The following is a 23350-nucleotide window of genomic DNA, read 5'->3' as shown; positions in this document are numbered from 1 at the left end:
TGTAAGTAGCTAGGCTAATGGTGGCATGATTTCTGAATGAATGTAGGGAGCGACCAATCTGTTTTCCTTTAAGGACGTTAAAAGGGTCAGAAAAATATTATAATACCCTCGATCGAGAGGCATTGGCAATTCTTTGGGTTCTGGAAAAGCATCGGTTCTTTTTGTTAGGGCAGCCATTTGAACTATAATCTGATCATCGGCCCCTACATAACTTATTTTACAAGGGATTGTACCAACCTTGTGTCACACAATTGTACAAGGGATTGTACCAACCGTGTGTCACACAATTGTACATAATTCCTTTTGCATATATTATGCTTGTATCTTCGCTCTTCCCTCGTACTAAACGAACATGAAAATTCACGTCTGCTGTTTTCCTCTGTAACATTGTCTGTCTTGTTAACTTGTTATGTCCTGTTGCCTTGAGGTTTTGTATATAAAAGAGAGTGTTCTATAATAATATAAGTCAGTTGATTGCATCCTGCCTTTGAGTTCACAACCCTCTATCGGCCCGTCACATTGGTGACCCCGGAAGTTGACTCTCTCACACCGCCTTCCACCCCCCCCCTCGCCCCTTCATCGTTGTACTATGGCGGACTCTACGGCAGTTGGTGCTGCGGCCAATCCATTCAAACTTTCATCATTTGCCAGCGGAGAGGCGTTTGCTTGGTTTCAGCGCGCAGAAGTCAAGTTTCGTATCAGGGGCGTGACTCGCTCAACCACCAAAGCGGATTATGTTCTCGCGGCGATACCCGAGGACACCTTCCCAGAAATATCCGACTGGCTTTGTGAACAAGGAGATACCCCAATAGCGTATGACGCCCTCAAAACATACCTTCTGCAGCAGTACTCGCCGTCGCCAGCCGCCCATATAGCAAAGCTTTTTCAGCCCTCGCAACAACCATTGGGGGACCAAAGGGCTTCGCTTGCCCTCAGGGAAATGACCAATATCGCTCGCCTTCAACCTGCCGCAGACGGCTCTCCTCGTCAGGCGAACCTACTTCGTGCCCTTTGGATACGCCGTTTACCCGAACCTGTACGCGCTGCCATACCCGATGTCGATAGTTTACCCATAAAGGACTTGATGACCAAAGCCGACGCCCTTATGGACAGCCACTTCAAGACCTCCATCAACGCCTCCACCCCTGTCGACGAGGATGCCTATTCAACGTCAACCGAAGCTGACATGAATGCCGTAGGACATACAAGCCTACCCCGTGACGTGTCGAAGCGGCGACAAAACCGCCCACCACCCACCAATAGCTCACGCCCCAACAAACGACTTCTATAGCCACTTACTACCTCCCATCCGCCGCAGTTTTGCTACTACCACTTCAGATTCGGGGCAACCGCGAAGAAATGTGCCAAGGATTGTCAGTGGCCAAAAAATGTGTAAGTAGGCCCTCGCTTGTGGCGGTGAGCTCCCGTGTTTTTAATCTTTTCTTTTTACAGGATGCAGGAACGGGCGTGCGAATTTTGGTAGACACGGGTGCTTGTCGTTCTCTTTTGCCAAGGAAACTCTTCAAGGCACGACGTACTCTGTCTACATCTGCCGACGTCCGCTAGGTAGCTGCCAACGGATCTGCGATACCCACCTACGGTTACGAGAACCTCACATTATCGTTCAGAAACGGTAAATCCAATTGGAAGTTTCTCGTTGCTGACGTCACAATGCCAATCCTCGGTGCGGATTTCCTCTCTCATTTCCACCTTCTGGTCGATGTTGCCCACCGACGATTGGTCAACGCAGACTCGTACTTGTCGACACCTCTTCAACCCGCCCCCTCTAACCTTGCTCTCCACATCAGCGCACCCACGGATGCCTACGCCCACCTCCTCACGTCGTACCCGGAAGTTTTCCGTCCAGAACTTCGCCAAACGCCCACGGTACCTGCTAAGCACGGTATTTATCACCATATCAAGACGACGGGACCCCCAGTCTTCGCAAAATTCAGACGTCTGGCACCGGAACGATTGGCAGCCGCCAAACAGACGTTCGCCGAAATGGAGAAAATGGGCTTTTGCCAAAAGGCCTCCAGCCCATGGTCGTCAGCCTTACACATCGTTCTGAAGAAAGACGGCTCCCTCCGTCCGTGCGGGGATTACAGGCGCCTGAACATGCAAACAGAACCGGATCACTACCCCCTACCAAACATTGCCGACGTGACCTCCTACCTGCACAAAGCGAAGGTTTTCTCTACGCTCGACCTCCTAAATGGGTATTATCAGGTGCCTATGAACCCAGAAGACATCCCCAAGACCGCCATCACCACTCCGTTTCGTACATACACCTTCAATTACTCCTGTTTTGGCCTTCGTAATGCTGGGGCAACGTTTCAACGTCTCATGGATGGCATCTTAGGGGACCTCCCTTTCTCTGTATGTTATGTGGACGACATACTTGTGTTCTCCTCCTGAAAAGAGGAACACCTCCGTCACCTGCGCATCGTGCTCGACCACCTGCAACAAAACGGCCGTGTAGTCCGGTATGACAAGTGTACCTTTGGCGCCAACGAAGTGTCGTTCTTAGGGCACCGTATCACTCCTGAAGGAGTCCATCCCCTCCCTGAGAAGGTAGCAGCCGTTCAGAACTTCTCTGCGTCCTCGACCGTCAAAGCTCTGCAGGAATTCTTGGGCATGATCAACTATTATCACCGTTTTCTGCCAGCCCTTGCCGCCACTCTTGCTCCCCTCTACGCCTCCCTCAAGGGCAAGCCAAAGGACCTGAAGTGGGGTCCCCTTGAAGAAGCAGCCTTCTGCAATGCAAAGAAGGCCCTATCAACTGCTGCGGCTCTCACTTTTCCTATCCCACACGCCCTTCTCCTTCTCTCCACCGATGCCAGCGACGTCGCTATTGGTGCAGTACTCGAGCAGGTGGTCAAAGGCTCGCCCCGCCCATTGGCCTTTTTCAGCAGAAAACTGTCCAAGGAAGAATCGGGTTATTCTACCTTCGATCGAGAATTGCTGGCGGTGCACTTGGCTGTCCGTCACTTTCGCCATTTCTTAGAAGGTACGCCCTTCGTCATTCGCACAGACCACATGCCTCTGGTGCACGCCTTCACTCGACAGTCTGACGCCTGGTCCGCCCGTCAACGCCGACATCTCTCCGCCGTGGCTGAATACAATTGCACCCTCCAATACGTCCATGGGAAAATGAATCCCGTTGCCAATGCCCTGTCAAGAAACACGTTGGCTGCCGTTCAACTGGGATTGGATTACAACGCCCTGGCTGAAGCCCAACGACAGGATACAGAGTATCAAGCTTGTAGGACATCCTGCACGTCCCTCCGTTGGGAAGACTTTCCCCTTGAAGACTCCAACACCATCCTCTTCTCTGACGTCAGTACTGGTAGACCGCAACCTTGGATTCCTGCTCCCATGCGCCGACAGGTGTTTGATTTCATTCACGGCCTTTCACATCCCTCGTGCCGTTCTACTGCACAGCTGCTGAAGGCAAAGTTCATTTGGCACGGCATTTCTAAGGATACTAAGGATTGGGTCCGCGCCTGTACTTCTTGCCAAACTTCCAAAGTACATTGACACACGGATTCAGGAGTGGGCACCTTTCCTCAACCTCAGCGTCGTTTCGCACACATTCACGTCGACGTTGTAGGCCCCCTACCCACATCACAAGGACATCGTTACCTGTTTACCGTCATCGACCGCTCCACTCGTTGGCCTGAAGCCATTCCCATGGAAACTGCAACGTCCGCCACATGTACATCTGCCTTACTCTCTGGATGGATTTCAAGATTCGGTATCCCTGAGCATACTACTTCTGACAGGGGAACCACTTTCACCTCTCAACTGTGAACGTCATTAGCGAATCTCCTGGGCATCACCCTACATCAGACAACGGCCTACAACCCCGCTGCCAATGGAATGGTTGAACGTTTTCATCGCACCCTCAAAGCAGCTTTGATGTCCCGCTGCAAGGATTCCAACTGGTTTATTCAGCTTCCCTGGGTCGTCCTGGGACTAAGGACCACTCCTAAAGACGCCCTCGACGCCTCGGCAGCTGAAATGGTGTATGGCGACCCGTTGGTCGTCCCTGCCGAATTTTTTCCTTCTACAATCTCCTCCGACGATCTCCAGCGCATACGTCACGTCGTGGGAAAATTTACTCCGTGCCGCCAGACTTACCAACGGACTTGCACTCTGCAACGCACGTCTTCCTGCGCAACGACACTAGCAAGCCACCATTAACGCCCCCTTTTACGGGCCATTTCCTTGTGATCCGACGCAGTCCGAAAGCATTCCTACTAAATATTCGGGGCAAAGAAGACTGGGTCTCCATTGATCGTCTAAAACTTTCTTATCTTCTACCAGATGACCCGCCTACAGTTCGCCTCTCCAGATCAGGGCGCCCTATTTAACATGTACAGTATGTCATTTTTAGGGGGGGGGGGGAGCCCTGTACCAACCGTGTGTCACACAATTGTACATAATTCCTTTTGCATATATTTTGCTTGTATCTTCGCTCTTCCCTCACACTAAACGAACATGAAAATTCATGTCTGCTTTTTTCCTCTGTAACATTGTCTGTCTTGTTAATTTGTTATGTCCTGTTGCCTTGAGGTTTTGTATATAAAGGAGAGTGTTCTATAATAATATAACTCAGTTGATTGCATCCTGCCTTTGAGTTCACAACCCTCTATCGGCCCGTCACAGGATACTTGACGTATAGACAAGCGATGTGGATTAAAAGATTATTAGAGTTTAACATCAGAGGTTTTGCCCACATAGAGGGCGAACCTATCAAAGTAGATGATCTCTCTCTGGAGGGGCGGTGTAGGAGTAATTACTATGTCACAAAAGAGGAATGAAGAACAGTCCCAACATTTGAAATTAGACAATTAAAAGAGAATCATTACATATGGAAAACAAAGATTCCGCGATGAGTAATCAGAAAATCATAGCGAGGAGCATTACCTTATTTTCCTTATTTTTTGTTTGGGTTCCCCCAGGTCCCTCAGTGTGAGGCACCTCGTATATCCACCAGAGAGTTGCTAATGCATCTTCCGGTGTATTTTGCATCTCCCAGTCTTGGATGGTCTGGGATGCATCTTAGGTATTTATCGAGCTTATTCTTAAACACATCTACGCTCACTCGTGATATGTTTCTTAGATGAGCTGGCAGCACATTAACCCTGGAACGGTACGGTGGGTCGTCCGCGACCCCGAGCGTCAAAAAAAAAGAGGTTTTTCTCACGTGACTCACCCCCGTGACTGAATTTGTGGGTGATCAACCTGCAGTAGGTGTCTCGCTTACACGCTCTAGTAGTGTCCAGATGAGCATTGCTGTAGCTGTACTCCTTCCCCGATTTCTGAGACGCGTCGGGGTCGAGCGCGACCGAGTTCACCCTTCTAAGGTAATTTGCATAATTATCAAAGTTATTACGTATTATGAAATTGTCGTAGAATGGTGCAACTTGTATAGGTTATCAGTTGTGGAAAGTCTTGGTGGATTGTTTGGCTACCATGTGCAGGATTTTTTTTTTAGTTAAAATGTCGTTCATCACCACGAGGACCATTTTACCGCGAGTACCCCTTTTTCATTTGTTTTCATTTTTTGCCAAGTCATTTTTCCGTAAGATATTGCCAAATAGTGTCGTAAAACCTTTGCTTTTTTAGTGTTGGAAAGTGTGTCTAGATGATCTGGCTACCCATGCGTGACTTTGTTTTTGTCAGATACGAAGTAGTTATTGGTATATGGGGTATTTAACTGCGGTTGCCAATTTCTGTTTTTTTCAATATTTGTAAAAATTTACTACGTAGTAAGGAATTGCCGTATATTATTGATTGTTTTTTCATGTTTATGTGTTAGAAAGTGTGCCTTGATGGTTGGGCTAACACGTGCATGTCTTTTTTTTTATCTGAGATGCCTTATATTAGAATGTTGGGCATTTTTCCGCGAGTGCCCCTTTTTATTTGTTTTGCATTTTTTTGCTTAGTCATGTTACCGTAAGGAATTGGCAAGTAGTGTCGCAAAACTTATATTTTTATAGTGTTGGAAAGTGTTTCTAGATGATCTGGCTACCCATGCCTATCTTTTTTTTAGCCAGATATAGCGTATATATAGGTATGTATTCGATTTTCCTGTGATTGCCATTTTTTCGTTTTTTCCCATTCCTATCAAAATTACTACGTACTAAGGAACTATCACAGAGTAATGATTCATTTAGATGTTTATTTGTCGGAAAATGTGCCTTGATGGTTTGCCTAGCACGTGGCTGAAATTTTTTTTTCTGAAATGCGTATAATAAAATGTTGGTCATTTTTCAGCGAGTGCCCCTTTTTATTTGTTTTGCATTTTTTTACTTAGTCATATTACCGTAAGGAATTGGCAAGAAGTGTCGCAGAACTTATATTTTTATAGTGTTGGAAAGTGTTTCTAGATGATCTGGCTACCCATGCCTATCTTTTTTTTTAGCCAGATATGGCATATATATAGGTATGTGTTTGATTTTCTTGTGATTGCCATTTTTTCGTTTTTTCCCATTTCTTTCAAAATTACTACGTACTAAGGAACTATCACAGAGTAATGATTCATTTATATGTTTATTTGTCGGAAAATGTGCCTTGATGGTTTGCCTAGCACGTGGCTGAAATTTTTTTTTCTGAAATGCTGTATATTAGAATGGCCATTTTTCCGCGAGTGCCCCTTTTTATTTGTTTTGCATTTTTTTGCTTAGTCATGTTACCGTAAGGAATTGGCAAGTAGTGTCGCAAAACTTATAATTTTATAGTGTTGGAAAGTGTTTCTAGATGATCTGGCTACCCATGCTTATCTTTTTTTTTAGCCAGATATAGCGTATATATAGGTATGTGTTCGATTTTCCTGTGATTGCCATTTTTTCGTTTTTTTCCCATTTCTTTCAAAATTACTACGTACTCAGGAACTATCACAGAGTAATGATTTATTAAGATGTTTATTTGTCGGAAAATGTGCCTTGATGGTTTGCCTAGCACGTGGCTGAATTTTTTTTTTTTCTGAAATGCCGTATATTAGAATGTTAGCCATTTTTCCGCGAGTGCCCCTTTTTATTTGTTTTGCATTTTTTTGCTTAGTCATGTTACCGTAAGGAATTGGCAAGTAGTGTCGCAAAACTTATATTTTTATAGTGTTGGAAAGTGTTTCTAGATGATCTGGCTACCCATGCCTATCTTTTTTTTTAGCCAGATATGGCGTATATATAGGTATGTGTTCGATTTTCCGGTGATTGCCATTTTTTCGTTTTTTCCCATTTCTTTCAAAATTACTACCTACTAAGGAACTATCACAGAGTAATGATTCATTTAGATGTTTATTTGTCGGAAAATGTGCCTTGATGGTTTGCCTAGTACGTGGCTGAAATTTTTTTTTCTGAAATGCCGTATATTAGAATGTTGGCCATTTTTCCGCGAGTCCCCCTTTTTATTTGTTTTGCATTTTTTTGCTTAGTCATGTTACCGTAAGGAATTGGCAAGTAGTGTCGCAAAACTTGTATTTTTATAGTGTTGGAAAGTGTTTCTAGATGATCTGGCTACCCATGCCTATCTTTATTTTTAGCCAGATATGGCGTATATATAGGTATGTGTTCGATTTTCCTGCGATTGCCACTTTTTCGTTTTTTCTCATTTCTTTCAAAATTACTACGTACTAAGGAACTATCACAGAGTAATGATTCATCTAGATGTTTATTTGTCGGAAAATTTTGTTTACTTTTTTTTTGATTGAATATCATCAAATTTTTTTAGCTAAAATATTATATTGTTTTACATTTTTTTTCGATTTTATTTCCCTTCAAAAAATTCTTTTGGGGTCAGAATTTTAATTTTATAGTCGTAAAATAATCGACAATTATCCAGCAACCCACCATACAATTTTCATGCATATCCAAGAATAATTAAATTAGTAAATAACACCTTGAAATTGACATACCCTTCCTACATTTCAAGTGGTATTTTTTTACGAAATTTCTAAGTACTCAAAAAATTACCTTTAGATATGGCCCCTGATATAAATGTAATTTACAAAATAATGAAGATTTTTTTACATATTTCTATTTCAGGATAACATATGTTTATTCCCTAAAAAAATTAGCCACTTCCTATTTCATTTGGGTACCCAAAAAAATTCATGAAATTTGGACAAATTTTTTTGGCCAAAAAAAGTTACCCTTTTTTCTCATTTCAGATCTTCACCTCCATGGGTCTGACTTCTTCCAAAATACATCAAGATGTGTCCTAAACATTCAAGAAACGATTCCTAAAAGGATTTGTGTATATATGTATAAACTTTTTTTTATGAATTTTTATGTAAGGACTTTTTTTTTCTACTTAATTTTTTAAAATATTTATAATAAATAGTTTTTCTGCAGATGAGTAGTATTTATCTTTACAGTTGTTTTAAGCATTCATTGAAGTTTTTTTTGGCAAAAGAAAAAAGGAGGTTACTGCAAAAACTGATTTTTCAAGAATTTTTTTTGGCGTCGGGGTCGCGCGCGTCCGAGTATACCCTTAAAGGGGTGTCCGGGGAGCGTACCTATCCAGGGTTAAATAGTCGCTGCATTATTGATGCTGGTGCGTAGTGGATTAATGTCCTGTGTGCCTTTCTTAGTTTGCCTGGTATATTTTTTGGCACTATTAATCTACCTCGGCTTGCTCTTTCTGATATTTTTAGCTCCATGGTGTTTTCAGTAATTCCTTCTATTTGCTTCCATGCTTGTATTATCATGTAGCGTTCTCTTCTCCTTTCTAGACTGTATAGTTTTAAAAATTGCAGTCTTTCCCAGTAGTCAAGGTCCTCAACATCTTCTATTCTAACAGTATAGGACCTTTGTACACTCTCTATTTGCACAATATCCTTTTGGTAGTGTGGGTACCATATCACATTGCAGTACTCGAGTGTACTACCTACATAAGTTTTTAAAGCATAATCTTGTGTTCAACTTTTCTTGTTTTAAAGTGTCTGAATAACATTCCCATTTTTGCTTTACATTTAGCCAACAGTGTTGCTATTTGGTCGTTGCATAACATATTCCTATTTAACATTACACCAAGGTCTTCAATTGGTTCCTTGTTTGTGATTGTCTCATTATTAGGTCCCTTGTATGCATATACCATTCCTTCTCTGTTTCCATAATTTATTGATTCAAATTTTTCGGAGTTAAATACCATCCTATTTATCTCTGCCCATTTATATATTTTGTTTAGATCTCTTTGTAGTGAGTTCCTATCTTCATCACAAGTAATTTCTCTACTTATTCTTGTGTCATCGGCAAAACTTCTCACTACGGAGGTTTTAGCATCACAGTCTATGTCTGAGATCATAATAACAAACAGCAGTGCAGCTAATACCGTACCTTGTGGCACCCCAGATATTACCTGGGCTTCATCTGATTTCTCATCATTTGCAACCACTATCTGTTTTCTGTTTTGCAGGAATTCTTTTACCCATTTTCCTCTCTTTCCCACAAAGGCTTTTGCAAAATCTAGATAGATCACATCTGTGTCTTTTTCATTTATCATATTTTTGTATATGTTTTCATAGTGTGCTATTAGTTATGTCTGTGTACTTTTTCCAGGCATAAAACCGTGTTGACCTATATTAAACAAATAATTTTTAACCAAATGGTTCATTATTTTCTTTTTTATTACCCTCTCATAGACTTTCATAATATGTGATGTTAGACTAACAGGTCTATAATTGCTTGCCTCTAGTCTTGATCCACTTTTGAAGATAGGGGTTATATAAGCTAATTAATTTATGTTTAACATGTATCTCGCTCATATCTACACTTTGTGTTAGCAGTATTGCAAGTGTTTGCAGTTTTTGATAACAAAATCGCTGGAACTCCATTTGGTCCAGCTGCCGATCCATTTTTAATTTCGTTTATAGCCTTGACAATATCTGCTTCATTAATATCTATATACGTTAGATATTCAACATTTTCTTCTCTCATTTCTCTTTCATTATTCTCATTCGTAATTCTTGGCGTGAACTCACTCTTATATTTTTCTGCTAATATGTTGCATATTTCCTTTTTTTTCATTCGTTAGTCGTCCTTCAATTCTTAGAGGGCCTATTTCTAATCTCCCTTTATTCATCTTTTTTGCATAGGAGTAAAGTACTTTGGGGTTTCTTTTTATATTTTGAAGAGTCCTTTCTTCTAAGTCCCTTTTTTCATTTTCTTTTGACTGTATAATCTTTTGTTCTGCATTTTCTATCTTACATTTTATTTCCATCATTTTGCACACATTTTGTTTATGGTTTTTCTTCGGTACATATTTTTCAACAATTTTATCCAGTATTTTGTACAGTATGTCCGTATTTACCTGTATACTATCACTTACAAACAAATTTTTCCATTCTTTATTCAGTTCTTCATTTATTTATGACCATTTTATATTCTTACTATAAAAATTATATTTTCCATATCCTTCCCAACGTTTTGTGCTTCGATTAATTATTTGATCACTTGCTTTGGAATGGACTATTTATTCTATGACATCATGGTCTGAAATTCCCTGTGTTATACACTATTATTTCTTTAACATAATTCACCTCATTCACAAATACTAGATCTAGGCCATATTCCTTTCTTGTTGGAATGTGGTTTATTTGTTGCATATTATGTTCTAATAGCATATCTTGAAGCTTTTCAAATTGCCTCTTATCTTCTGCGCTACTATTACTCTCTTTTTTATATGTATACATACAACCACTTTCTTCTATCCGTTCTTTCCAATCCACGAAAGGAAAGTTAAAATCTCCGGATAAGAGTATATTCCAGTCTTTATGGTTTCTACATATTTCATCTATTTTTTCTATTATTATGTCAAACTTCTTAGTATTTGGGGGTCTGTAAACTACAATATTCACTAGTTTTTCAAATTCAAATTCTACCGCAATCAATTCACATTCTGTGTTGCTGTATTTTTCATAGACTTTTCCTTGATTTATGTCTCTTCCATATTTTGCAGTTCCCCCTTGATTCCTATTTTTTCTGTCTGATCTATAAGTTTGGAAACCCTTTATCTGGTCATCACTGCCAGTCTCTTAGGAATACTATGTTTCACTTATATTTAATATATCTATTTTTTCAATTTGGGTTAGTTCTTCTAAGAACTCTATTTTCCTTTTAGAGTTACTCGTGACTAAGCCCTGTGCATTCATCACTATTATGGTTTGTGTTTCATCCCCATTATTTAATATTGGTGATAATATGGATTCTCCCATGCCTCCTTCTTGTTCTGATATGATGTTCTTTTCTTCATTTCCCGGAATTCTGCCATTAAAAAATCCAACTTTTCTATTATATTTTCTCTTTTGCCTTCATATTTATTTTTATGTGTATATCTGCAATTATCCCCATATCTGCACCAACCCCTGGCATTATAGATGCATTCTGTATAGTTGGGCTCTAAATGTGCATATTTGGGTTGGAAGGCCTCATATCTTGGTGCTTTTGGTTCATAGCGCAGTATATACACGGCCTGCTTTTTTGTTTCTTTTTTTGTTTCATTTTTGCTTTCATTTTTCTTTTCAGTTTGCTGAGTTTTCTTACTTTCATTCATGTTTGTAGGATGCATATATCGATATTTTTTGTTGAAACTGCATCCTTTTCCTTCTTTTAGGTTTTTGCATATTTTTTAGATGGAGATCTCTGCATTAGTCTCCATATCCGTCTGAATACGAATATTTACCATATATTTCATAATTATGACATATCTTTGGATGCTTGTAGTAGCATCTTTCGCCAAATTTGCAATTTCCTCTTTCCAGCAAATTGCAGACTATATCTTTCTTTTCTTTTTTTTTCTTGTTCTTGCTCTTCCCTAAAAGTATGTAGGTCCGGGTAGAGTCTCTTGGGTCTATTATTTGTTTCCATCTGATAATTTATTTCCTCATAAGTATGTCGTTGGATGGCATCATAATGATTTCCTCTGCCTCCTTACACATATCCTGTTCATTTTTCTCTTCTTCTTCTTTTTTTTTTCTTCTTCTTCTTCCTCTTCTTCTTTTTCTTCTTCTTCTTCAACTATTTGCAGATTTAGTCTCGACTTAATTATATTTTCTATCCAGACTAAGCATGTTAAGCAGAATACCTTTGTGTCTTTATTTTTTTTATTTTTTGCTGTATTTGAGCACATATAGGGTGTGTTGGAACATGGCAGGCAGCACATTTTCTATTCAATTGTTGAGGATTATTAATGGAATACCATATCTTACATGTATTGCACCATTTTGGCATTCTTTTTCCCAATACATCAATCAGCATATTCACCATATTGGGCTTATTGTTCTTTGATGGAATATGTTGATTGATGTAAACTTTCTTTATAAGTCTCTTTATCAATTGGATCTTCTTTGGAATTTCTTCTATTATATTGCTGATGTTTTCCGCAGATTTGCTCCAGTTTATTGGATCGTATTGTTTCAATATGTCTGCGAATATTTTTCCGTCACACTGGTTTGAGTTACTAGTGACCTCTGTTATCAGACGGTCAAGCTCTTGTTTTGCCAACTCATGGAATTTACTTTTGCTGAGTCCAGCAATGTCTCTCCAAGCCTTGCCTACATTGTACATAGCCATCTTGATTAGATTTTTAGTAATTCACAAGATAACTATTCTATGCCGACGTTTTATCCCACTTTTCTGACCTCATACTAATCACCGACTATTCACGAAAACTTGTAGCTATATTGCACACGATAGCCTTTTGTGTCTATTGGCGTCAGACATTAGTGTTCAAGGTAACAACAATATAGTTTACATCTTTATAGTAATTAAATTATGCCAACAGAATTCATACGGAATACAAAATAAAATTTAGATCAACATTTAAGTACATAATTATTGTTTAATCATCATCATCTCTTCCTACTCCTATCGACGCAAAGGGCCTCAGTTATATTTCACCTGTAGTCTCTATCTTGAGCTTTTAATTCAATATTTCTCCATTCACCATCGCCTACTTCACGCTTTATAGTCGGCATCCATGTAGGCTGAGTCTTCATAGCCTTCTAGTGCTTTGTGGAGCCAGTTAAACGTTTGGTGAACTAATCTCTTTTCAGGAGTGGGAAAAGCATGACCAAACCATCTCCATCTACCCATCATAAAATTTTTTTACCTAGTTATTGTGGAACTGAAGTGAAGAGGGATACTGTACTAGTTTTTCCCAGATATCTCTACTATACTTTCAGATCTAATTACATCATGCCATTTAACTCCCAATATCTTTCTGAGGGCTTTATTCTTAAAACTACAAAATCTGTTGGAGATTGTTTCATTATCATACCATGACTCATGTCCATATAGTAACACCAGTCTCACAAAACTGATATTAAGTCAGATTTTTACTTGTAATTTCAGGTGATTTGATTTTCAAATTTTACATAGCCAAGCCATTGTCTGATTTCCCTTTTTTTTCACTAAACTAATTCTAAAGACCCTGTATTGGAGATCATAGTTCCTAGATACATAAAGGATTCTAGCTCATTAATCCTTTGTCCTTCCAATGATATTTCATCTTCCATTGCATAGCCTATTCCATATTTATCATTTCCTTTTATATATATGTATATATATATATATATATATATATATATATATATATATATATATATATATATATATATATATATATATACATATGTATATGTATATATATATATATATATATATATATATATATATATATATATATATACATATATTTATATATATACTGTATATATATCTTGAGCTATATCGTATAAAATTTCATGCATTCCGGTAGGCAACCATTGCAAATCTTTTGGTGTTCTGCTGATAAGAAGAGAATCATCAGCATATGCTAAGTCAACAAATTTCTTATAACCAATCCAGTCCAATCCTTCTCCGCCATCTCTGAGTGTTTTATGCATTACAAAATCCCTAAGGAGGATAAACTACATAGGTGACAACGCATTCCCTTGGAGTACTTTGCTGTTCATTGGGAATTCATTTGATATGACTCTACTAACATTAACTTTGAACTTGCTATGCTCATAAACAGACTTAATGAAATTTACTTATCTAAGTGGAATTCCATAATATTCCATAATAACGGGACTCTCGACAATATTGGCCACTGTGCACTATCAAAGGCTTTTTCATGACTTTCAATATTGTTTGCATCTATATATTAAAAGGTTTTACAAAAAAGGTCATTTGAAATAAAATGTAAAATTTAGACATATTTGAGTACAAAGAAATATAAATATTTTTTACCTCTATTTATTGTAAAGATGCACAAAAACTTCATGTAAAATACAAAATAGATTTATTTAGTTTTCAGAGGTAGGTTGTAACTATCTTTATTTAAAATCACAACACAGTCAATTTCATAAAAGGTAATGAATTATTCAGTATCCACCTAAGTGAGGATGGCGTATGAGAATTTTATCCAGCAAATTATTATCTGCTTGTAATTGTTTACATATATGAGCTACTATGAATGTTTGTGGGAATAGGTCACCAACAAGAGGACATTCGAGGCAATAGTGTTCTAGGGTGTTGCTGTTGGGCACGTCACATAACCCACAGAAGTGAGGAAATCCATCTTGCTCAGCCACCTGCCAAAGAGGTTGCCAATCCAGCCGAAAATGAGCACACACCGCGTTATTTCGACGATACATGAGTACATTGGGTTGATACTCGTGTTGATGAGGATGGGAGTGGTCATGCTGTTGTATTGTTGTAATTTTGGCTCCCTCTGCATTACTACGATGATAGGTAGACGAGTGAGCCACCAGGCGCACCATTTTTCTGCAAGGCAGGATAGATGGAGTGGGAACATCAGCCTTTGGAAAATCCAGTCCTAAGGCAGCCTTGCAAGACGGTCAACAGTGCCATTAGCCACGTGAGAGAGAATCTACAGGAAGTGCACTACCAGTGACCTCATGTTTGGTGGGTCTAGTTGTCCAAGTATTTGTGTAACCATATGGTGTTGCATTGGTTTGTGAGATGAGAGGGCTTGGAGTGATGTCTGTGTCGCAGATGATCAAACTGTTGTTTCTGGTGTGTGTGATTGAAAAAATTATAAATAAAAAAAAAGCATGAAGAAGTTCATTTAGTTCACAATATGTGGAGCTTGATGACTTTTGGGAGGCGATGACCTGTTCAGCCATCTGGCAGGGTTTCCAAAGTGGGACATAAAACAGCACATCCAGCACTGCCTTTCTGCTGCAGTGAACTGTTCGCGTATATGTGATGGGCTATACTGAGGGACAACAACAGTCTGTCAATAGTTTCCAATGCACGTTGTTGTTGAATCTCTTGTGACCGACATGAAAAAAGATCTTTTCAACCAAAGGTAATGCCTTAACAGAAGATAAAAATGTTCAGACCACTAAACATCATCAAATCAAGTTTATCAAAAATGTTTCCTGTAATCAAGGAAACTTACTCAATAATTGTTTCAATTGCACATGATTACTCATCATCATGGTAATTAATTCTATTCAATTTAAAAAAAAAAAAACATTTCACTTGATACATCATTGTAATAAATTTCTCTAGAAATTCATTAACACCTTTAAAAATAATCAAAATTCTTGTCTATTTCACAAAAAATAAGGAGTAGTAAACATAATTCTTATTACTTTTAAGGAACCCATATTAATCATACATAGATTATTTTCATAATTCATAATATAGAACGTCTTAATCATCACAAAATAGAGAAATACGCTCAAGATATTTTATGAATAATTATATCCTAGTTGTATCATAAAATTTCGTTTCTTATCACCTTTAATGTTTCTGTTTCATTATCATAACAATAAATTCACTTCTCAATTGTTATGATTTTTTATAGCACATCATAATAATTAAATTACAAGAAGCTAGCATCTCAATGTTATCAAATAATTCTTGTAAACATGAAAACCCATTTTCAGTCTATTTCATTTATTGCACTTTATAATTTCCTTTCTTCCAAGAGAATCATATATCACACAGGCATAATTACCTTTTGTTTGTTTTCCACACTTACTATCTCAAAATTCAAAATTAAAAGGTGCAATGAATATAAATTGAACATGTATTTTTGTTATACCTTATTTCCTGTGTAATTATAACGGGACTAAATAAATACACTTCGAACATACAAATTTCCCTATGTTAACATATTTTTCATATAATTTACGTCTTCAATAACTGAGTTATATCTAGTTCAGCTATTTACCCTTTCTCCTGATTTATTCATGTTAACGTGATTAACATACTGCATCTAAACATGTTCATCATTTCCCTTTCTTCATTGTTGTACACGTTAACTTGATTAAAATAATTCATCTTCACATTCATAAGACAAATTAGAAATTATTCATGTCTACCATTTAAATGTAAAACATTGTTACCTCTGTTCCATCAAACATTACTCAATATATTTCCAAAAAATACTACTGACCCTTTTTGCTCGACTGTCCTCACTATTTGTAACAATATTGTAAATTATTCAATACACTTTAAATGTTGACCATCTCTGAGTTTCATTACATCCTCTGTCAACGACATCCATTACTTTACCATGTATTCTCATAAAACATTGTTTTATATATTAATACTTTATGTGACACCTTGATTATTTAAAGACAATTTTCATTCGGACCTTGGTTTACATTCATTGAATACAAACTTTCGAACATATTTTTATTTCTATGCTGGAATGAATAGCATTCTAGCATATCAACGGTACTACCAGAGTCTAACAAACTGAGATTTTCTTCCCTTCCTATCTATAAATTAATTTTTTGGTAGGACTCACTGTCTATACGATAAATTAGTCACTTGCAACGTGAATGAACCTCCGTTACCTACGCTATCCTTCCTATCTAGTGTTTTCCTGTTTACCTGACTTTATATACAACTAACTATTTTAGTTTGCTTCTTTTGCACTATATGTAGGATTTGAATTTACTATATTTGTGGCGAAGGGCCATGCTGAGAAGTGTTTTTTGTCATTTCGTGATAGGGTTTCTTATCTTTGTTCCAACATTCTTGTCCTGTGTGACATTCCCTTTTACAATATTTTCAGCATCAGCATTTTTCTAACTCACTTTTATGAAATTTTCCCATAGATTTAAATGTGTCTTTCTATTCCCTTTAACTGAATTTGTCCCAAATAGCTGCCCATCATTTTGTTTTTCTCTAGGGTAATTTCTGCCTCAACTATAATTTCCGGTCCTAACTTCCCTGAGCTCTGATTTTTACTAGTAGGAATTATGATTATTTGTTCCTTAGACTCTATCTTCAGATTTCCTATCGATTTTGTTAATTCCCCTTCCTCTTCGTAAAAGTCATTATCTAGGATACCATTCGTCAGATAAGTTAATGCTTCATCTATGTCTACATAAAGGGAATTGTCCTTTCCAATTGTTATAAACTTTAGTAAAGGAACCCTATCCTTCTTTATTGTTGCTATTTGATTCTCTATTCGTGTAGAAAACTTAGTCATAGAGCCACCCTCCTAATTTGCCGATAGGAACTCATGTAAATTTGATAGACGGCCTGTCTCTTTGGCAGAACACCATAATAGCGTACATTTTTCTTAAAACTCAATAAAAACTGTGATATTTTCAAATGATTTACCATTGAAGGTCGTGTGATTATCACATAGAGTTGCATTCAATGATAAAAAGGTCTCCTGGATTATCGCTACTTTATCATTTATTCCAAACTAGCGATTCTACTTTCTGTATCAGCTAACCACTTATGCACATTATATTTCTCTAACCTTGGCTTACCTTGATTACCCTATCTATAATTCAACAAAAATTAGGTTTTAGTTAGTTTCCCTTTTTAAGTTCATATTTACTGTGTTAATATCTAAGCTCATTTTTTTTATGGGAAGTTGCTCGTGTGTGTCTTACACTCCCACTTGTGTAATTCCGAATCATTTGTCAATTTGGAATTGTATTGGGCTAATATCATCATTATCACATTTAAAAATCAAATTTCAATTACACAAGAGAAAAACTAAAATAAAACCGAAAAAAATCACGGAGAGATACAAAGTTCCTACTCTTAAATGCAAGAAGAAATCCTACTCTTAATTGAGAAAAAAAAGAGAGAGAGAGAATAATCTACTAACATATCTCTGGTATACATTCCAGCAGGTTAACTCACTCTGGCAATTTCTTAAATTTCTTGATGTTTAATTTACTGTTTTCATCAACTGGTATCTGGATATAATATATATTATAATTTCTGTGCTACTAAATGTTACACGGAGACTATCCATATTCGATGCTTCGTGGATAATTTTCGTTATTGAGTGATTCAAATTGAGTAGTTGATATCGGAAAATAATCATTCATTGCTAGTTTCACTAAATGATTCACCTTTTGCTCCCCAGAATACCATGGGTAAGGATACACCGTGCAAATTTTTCATTTACTGCATGAACTATGACAGAGCTAAAAATAATACACTTAAAAAGTTACAAAGTACTTTTATTACAACTGGAGTACCGCTTCCGTAGACTTTTCTTGCTCAAGCTCTTAAGTGTTACCCGATTTTCTTACGTGCCTCCTGTCAGACAAAAGCGGGCTCTTGCAAGGACAACAGAACTACAGTTGGCGACAACTTCGGGTTGGCTCCACTCCAACATCACAAGCAAGAGGTCGCTCGTACCCCTCCAATATCACTGGGTAGAGGGAAATCTGTTTACTACACAACATCTTTGGATTGCCGGAGTTCGATTTCCCTCTTCTCTGCTTACAAGGCGGCAAAGGTGTACCGCATTCCTAAAGTTGGTCGTGTTTTGGTATTGTTAGGAGGGTGCCTGACACTGAAGGGGAGGAGGTTCATATCGAGGTACTTCGACTTTTTCACTATGGAAGATTCGTAGGAAGAGAGCTCATGGTTTTCCTTGGCTCCCTTTATAGTCAACCCTCTAGGTGTGGTCATGTCACTATGTGGAAAAATACATAAGTATAATACATATTATTTCTAGATTTATTACATATTCCAATTTTATTGTTCATGTTATATGTATACTCTAATTGTATCTTTATACTGTTTAATTTATTTATCTTCAGTCCCTCCCTCAATTTTTTTTTCTTTTCATTACAGAGTGACGATGTCCTGCATCAGCGTGGAACGTATGGTAAAATTTAGCTTGTCACGCTTGAAATTTGGGACAGTATGCAGGTTTCTTAGTGTTGGTCGTAAAGTGTCATTTTTCTTGCCAGAGATCCCCAGAAAATAAAACCAAGACAGAGAGGTTTGTTGACCCAGGACACTGCATATACAGTAATTGGACCTTTTAGTGGAAAAAGACTGTATTTGAAGGCATGTGTAACGACAGACAGTAGCCTATGTGTCTAGTACTGTAGTTATCTTGTACGACTGCCATCTATTTAGTGTGGTGTATGGTAGGCTAGAACATGGATAAAAACCCTCGAAGGCAAAACGTCATTGTTTGCACTTAGTTTGTGCCATGGTGTAAATTAGTGGAGAAAAGAAACAACGGTGTTCGTGAACTGAAGACACCATGGAGCCGTCAATTAAACAGAAGCAAGATTTTTGAACATCAGCCAAAAATGAAGGACAGAGAGAATAAACAACAATTTCCGGATAAATAGCCTAGAAAAGATGCAAATAATTTCTGAGATAAGTTCTTGGTGAAATGAATATTAACGATAATAAAGTCAACAGATGCTCATTGTTCTTTGGCTCGCATCCTTGTTAAAAGCTTCATTCAAAATCATCTGCATTGTTTATTCTATCATAGGATAACTGTTTGTAACTGCATTTTAATAATGTCCAGAAGCTTGAATTTTCATATACTGTAAGTTATCATCTTCAAATATAGTATTCTCTGTTAAATGGTTACGAGTGTCCAATGTGTGGGTTTTTTTTTTTCCTAACATTTTTAACCTAGTTATTGTGGAACTGGACCAAAGAGGGATACTGTATTAGTTTTTTCCTCAAAATATAAATTATGTTTTGAGAATTTAAATTTTCCTTTATCATTGAGTATTGAAAACCTAGTTATTTGATTTTTTTTTTTTCAATTAAATCTATATCTAAAATATTCTTGCAATACGTTTCCTCACCTAGGATATTCCCCGTTTCAGCCTGAAGATTTCTTTTATTTGTCATGTATTCATTTTTTCCTCTCTTAGTTTTTGTAGTGTTCAAATTAACAGATATATAGCGGCCGCTATTTATATTGCACTCCATGCATGCAGATAATAAGTGAGACGGCATACTTCTGGAATAGTATTAGGCAACTACAGTTTTAGCTGGGTACCCTTGCCCAGTATAAAATCAAAGGGCGGTGCCCAGTGCCCAGTTCATCCTTGATTGTTTACTTTTTTCCCCAGATTTCTGGGTATTCCACCGTGTTATTGTTTTCTGTAGTGAATGTTGCAGTGTGGTCAGCATTCGGAAACTAGGTAGCGTTCTTGCTACATCTGGCCATATTCTGCAAATCACTACAACTCCAAGAAATTTTTCGCTACTCTGTGATCGTAAGTCACCTGCTTATAGGCGGCTTTTTGACATATTATAGTTATGCACTTTCCCGAGAAAGGGAGGATGGGATGAGTACAAATAGGAGAATCTCATCGGGTTTTGTTAACTTAACTACCTCCAACTCGCTCATTTTCTCGTCTCTCCTTAAAACTTACATCTATCTTTACAATAGCAACCTACTTCATTTTTCTCTCTATCTTTTGATTAATAAATAAAATTTATGCAATAATGAATTACGTACACTTACTAAAAAGCAAAAATGTACAACTGCAAATGAATATGTGTATAACTGAGATAATGCTCAATGAAAAGGGAGAGACAACCAATACGGGTTATGGATGAACCTCTAGAGACGGTAAATATTTCACTAGATCCTAGTATATGACACTGAACTTAAAAGAAGAATAAGCAGGGAATCGAGATCTTTCGGTAAACAAAATTAGATTATGAAAAGTAAAATGCAACTTTTTCTATATATAAAAGTATTTAATCAGATAGTCCTACTCGTATTAACTTATACATCACACACTTCGAGCCTTACTAAGGCCTTGGAACATAATCTAGTTATAATTCAAAGATCGCAAAGGTACGAACATATGCTGAAAAATAAAATGGATTATGGAAAACTCATGATCTTAAGACTTGAATAACTGTCGAAAAAGGAAAACTATCCTCGGAAGGTAGAAACCAAAATATTTATTACCGGAATTATGAAGCATTGCGCAATTAAAATGACTAACACATAAAAACAATACCTAGTGACAAGTTATTTGAACACAATATTTTAAATTCCATAAGATTTGCCATTACCTAGCCAAATTTACCAGCAATTATAAATGTCAAAAGTATGGCGAGGAAAGATTTTTGAAATTTCATTAGTTGACTTTTAGTGCATATCAAGAAATTTGCAAAAATTACAGGAAAAAAATCGTATCAGAAATAAACAGAAGCAGGTATGAGAAAACATGCACATTTCCATCACAAACATCTGTAAAATATGTCAGATTTTTCTCTCTATATCCACTGAGATACATAAGGGATGCAAAACATATTCGACAATAATGATGTAAAAGAATCTTGAATGGTTAAGGTGTTCTTCTCGAAAGAAGATGAAATGCCTATAATTTTAGAAGGCACATTTTTTTTTCTCATTGTCCATTGAAACAATAATTCAAGATTAGATATGTATTGAACGATATGATCTCTTTAATGAATAAAATAAAGTTAATGTGAGAGCCCTTAGATAAAAAAAATAACCTTGTAAACTTGAAAGAGATCAGGGGCAGGAAAGAATTCGATAAAGATACTTTTAAGTAAACAGCAGTTAGACTATTCAAAAACTTATCCTAAGAATAACAATGATGAGAAAACTTATGCAGCTAGGAAGAAATTAAATCCATATCTAATCAAAATTTGTGATGAAACGGAAGAATAAATTACACAGAAAAAATATTGCAATTAACTAATAAACCGGAAACACCTAGTGGATAAAATAAGGGCCTGGAAAAATAAACGAGTATGATGATGCTGAAAGTCTATTTGTATGGAAGAAATTTTACACGCAAAAAGTTTATTTTTAGGCGTAAATCTCTAATAAATAAGACAGAAGATAATGTTGCTCTAAACAATCTTTCTGCCCAGTAATTTTGTCAGTGGAATGGGAGATATCAATTCATTCTGGTCATTTGCTACTAAATCTACCTATAAGAGAACCTGTTTTTCAAATATTTTGACAAATCCGTAATATACTGTTTTATAGGGGAAAAAAGTCATAGCATTACTGAATTTGAATTATGTTTTACTCTATCGATGTTAGAAAAAAACTTCGTATTTCTCACGGTTTATTATGTTTTACTTCTTAACAAAAAAAATAAATAAAATCAGTTCAAATTTAAAAGAAAAAGATTTTCACACTAATTTCCAAGGAGAATGTTTATTTAAGGAAATAATTCTTTTCAACTGTTACCATACGAAAAAAATAAACTTTCAATAGTCACTCTTTAGTCTTTTTTTCTTTCTAGAATTTTATATTTTACAAAGTTTCATCTGATTTTTTTGTTTAATTTTTAGGTAAAATATATGTAGGCCTTTGAAGTTGTCCTTTTTTTGTAATAATCTTGCTTTCACTACATAGAAAAGAAAAATCCATATAATAAGGCAAATCGAAATTTAAAGGAGTGGTAAAATGCTTAGCGGGGGTGCAAAGATGGATCGAAGTACTTTGAGGGGATTCGGTCATAAATTATGGAAAGAAAGAACGACCCTATGTAAGTTAACATGAAACTAATAATACAAAACAATCCTGAAGTCAGATCATGGATTATTCATCCTATTGGAGTGTGGATTTAAGACCATCGTCGATAATTTCATCGTATTCTTTATTCAAGTTAGCATATGCAAACTTACGTGATTTTTAAGAATGAACTTTTTTATTTGACATATGCTTGTTACTAAGTTTTACATAAGCTATTTGAGTGTTGTAGGATTTTTGCAGGATATGAAGAATGGCTTAGGTAATGTTCTTTTATGTATTATGAGGTATTGCCTCATGTGTGAGAGAGAATGCTCAGTAACATGTGCTTTGGAAAATTCTGTAGACGTGCTTTAGAAATTTTGTGAAGAGCCTGGTGATAGGACGTTATCTTTTTTTTTTTTTTTTTTTCATTTCAGGGACGAAGGTTGAGTAGAGCTAGCTGACTGAGAGAGTCGTGTGGTGTGGCATGAGTAGTTTTTGGGAGACCGATACTTGGCAATTGTGGTGCTTGCTCGGCCCCCATGCTTCCAGACCTCAGTCTGGGAATCTTCTGGAAGTAGTAGTTAGGTTTCATATAAAAAGGGGACACCAAGGTTAAAAA

The sequence above is a fragment of the Palaemon carinicauda genome, chromosome 4 (genome assembly GCF_036898095.1).
Source record: "Palaemon carinicauda isolate YSFRI2023 chromosome 4, ASM3689809v2, whole genome shotgun sequence".
In the NCBI taxonomy this organism is placed as follows: Eukaryota; Metazoa; Arthropoda; class Malacostraca; order Decapoda; family Palaemonidae; genus Palaemon; species Palaemon carinicauda.
Note: the sequence above shows the minus strand (reverse complement) of the source record.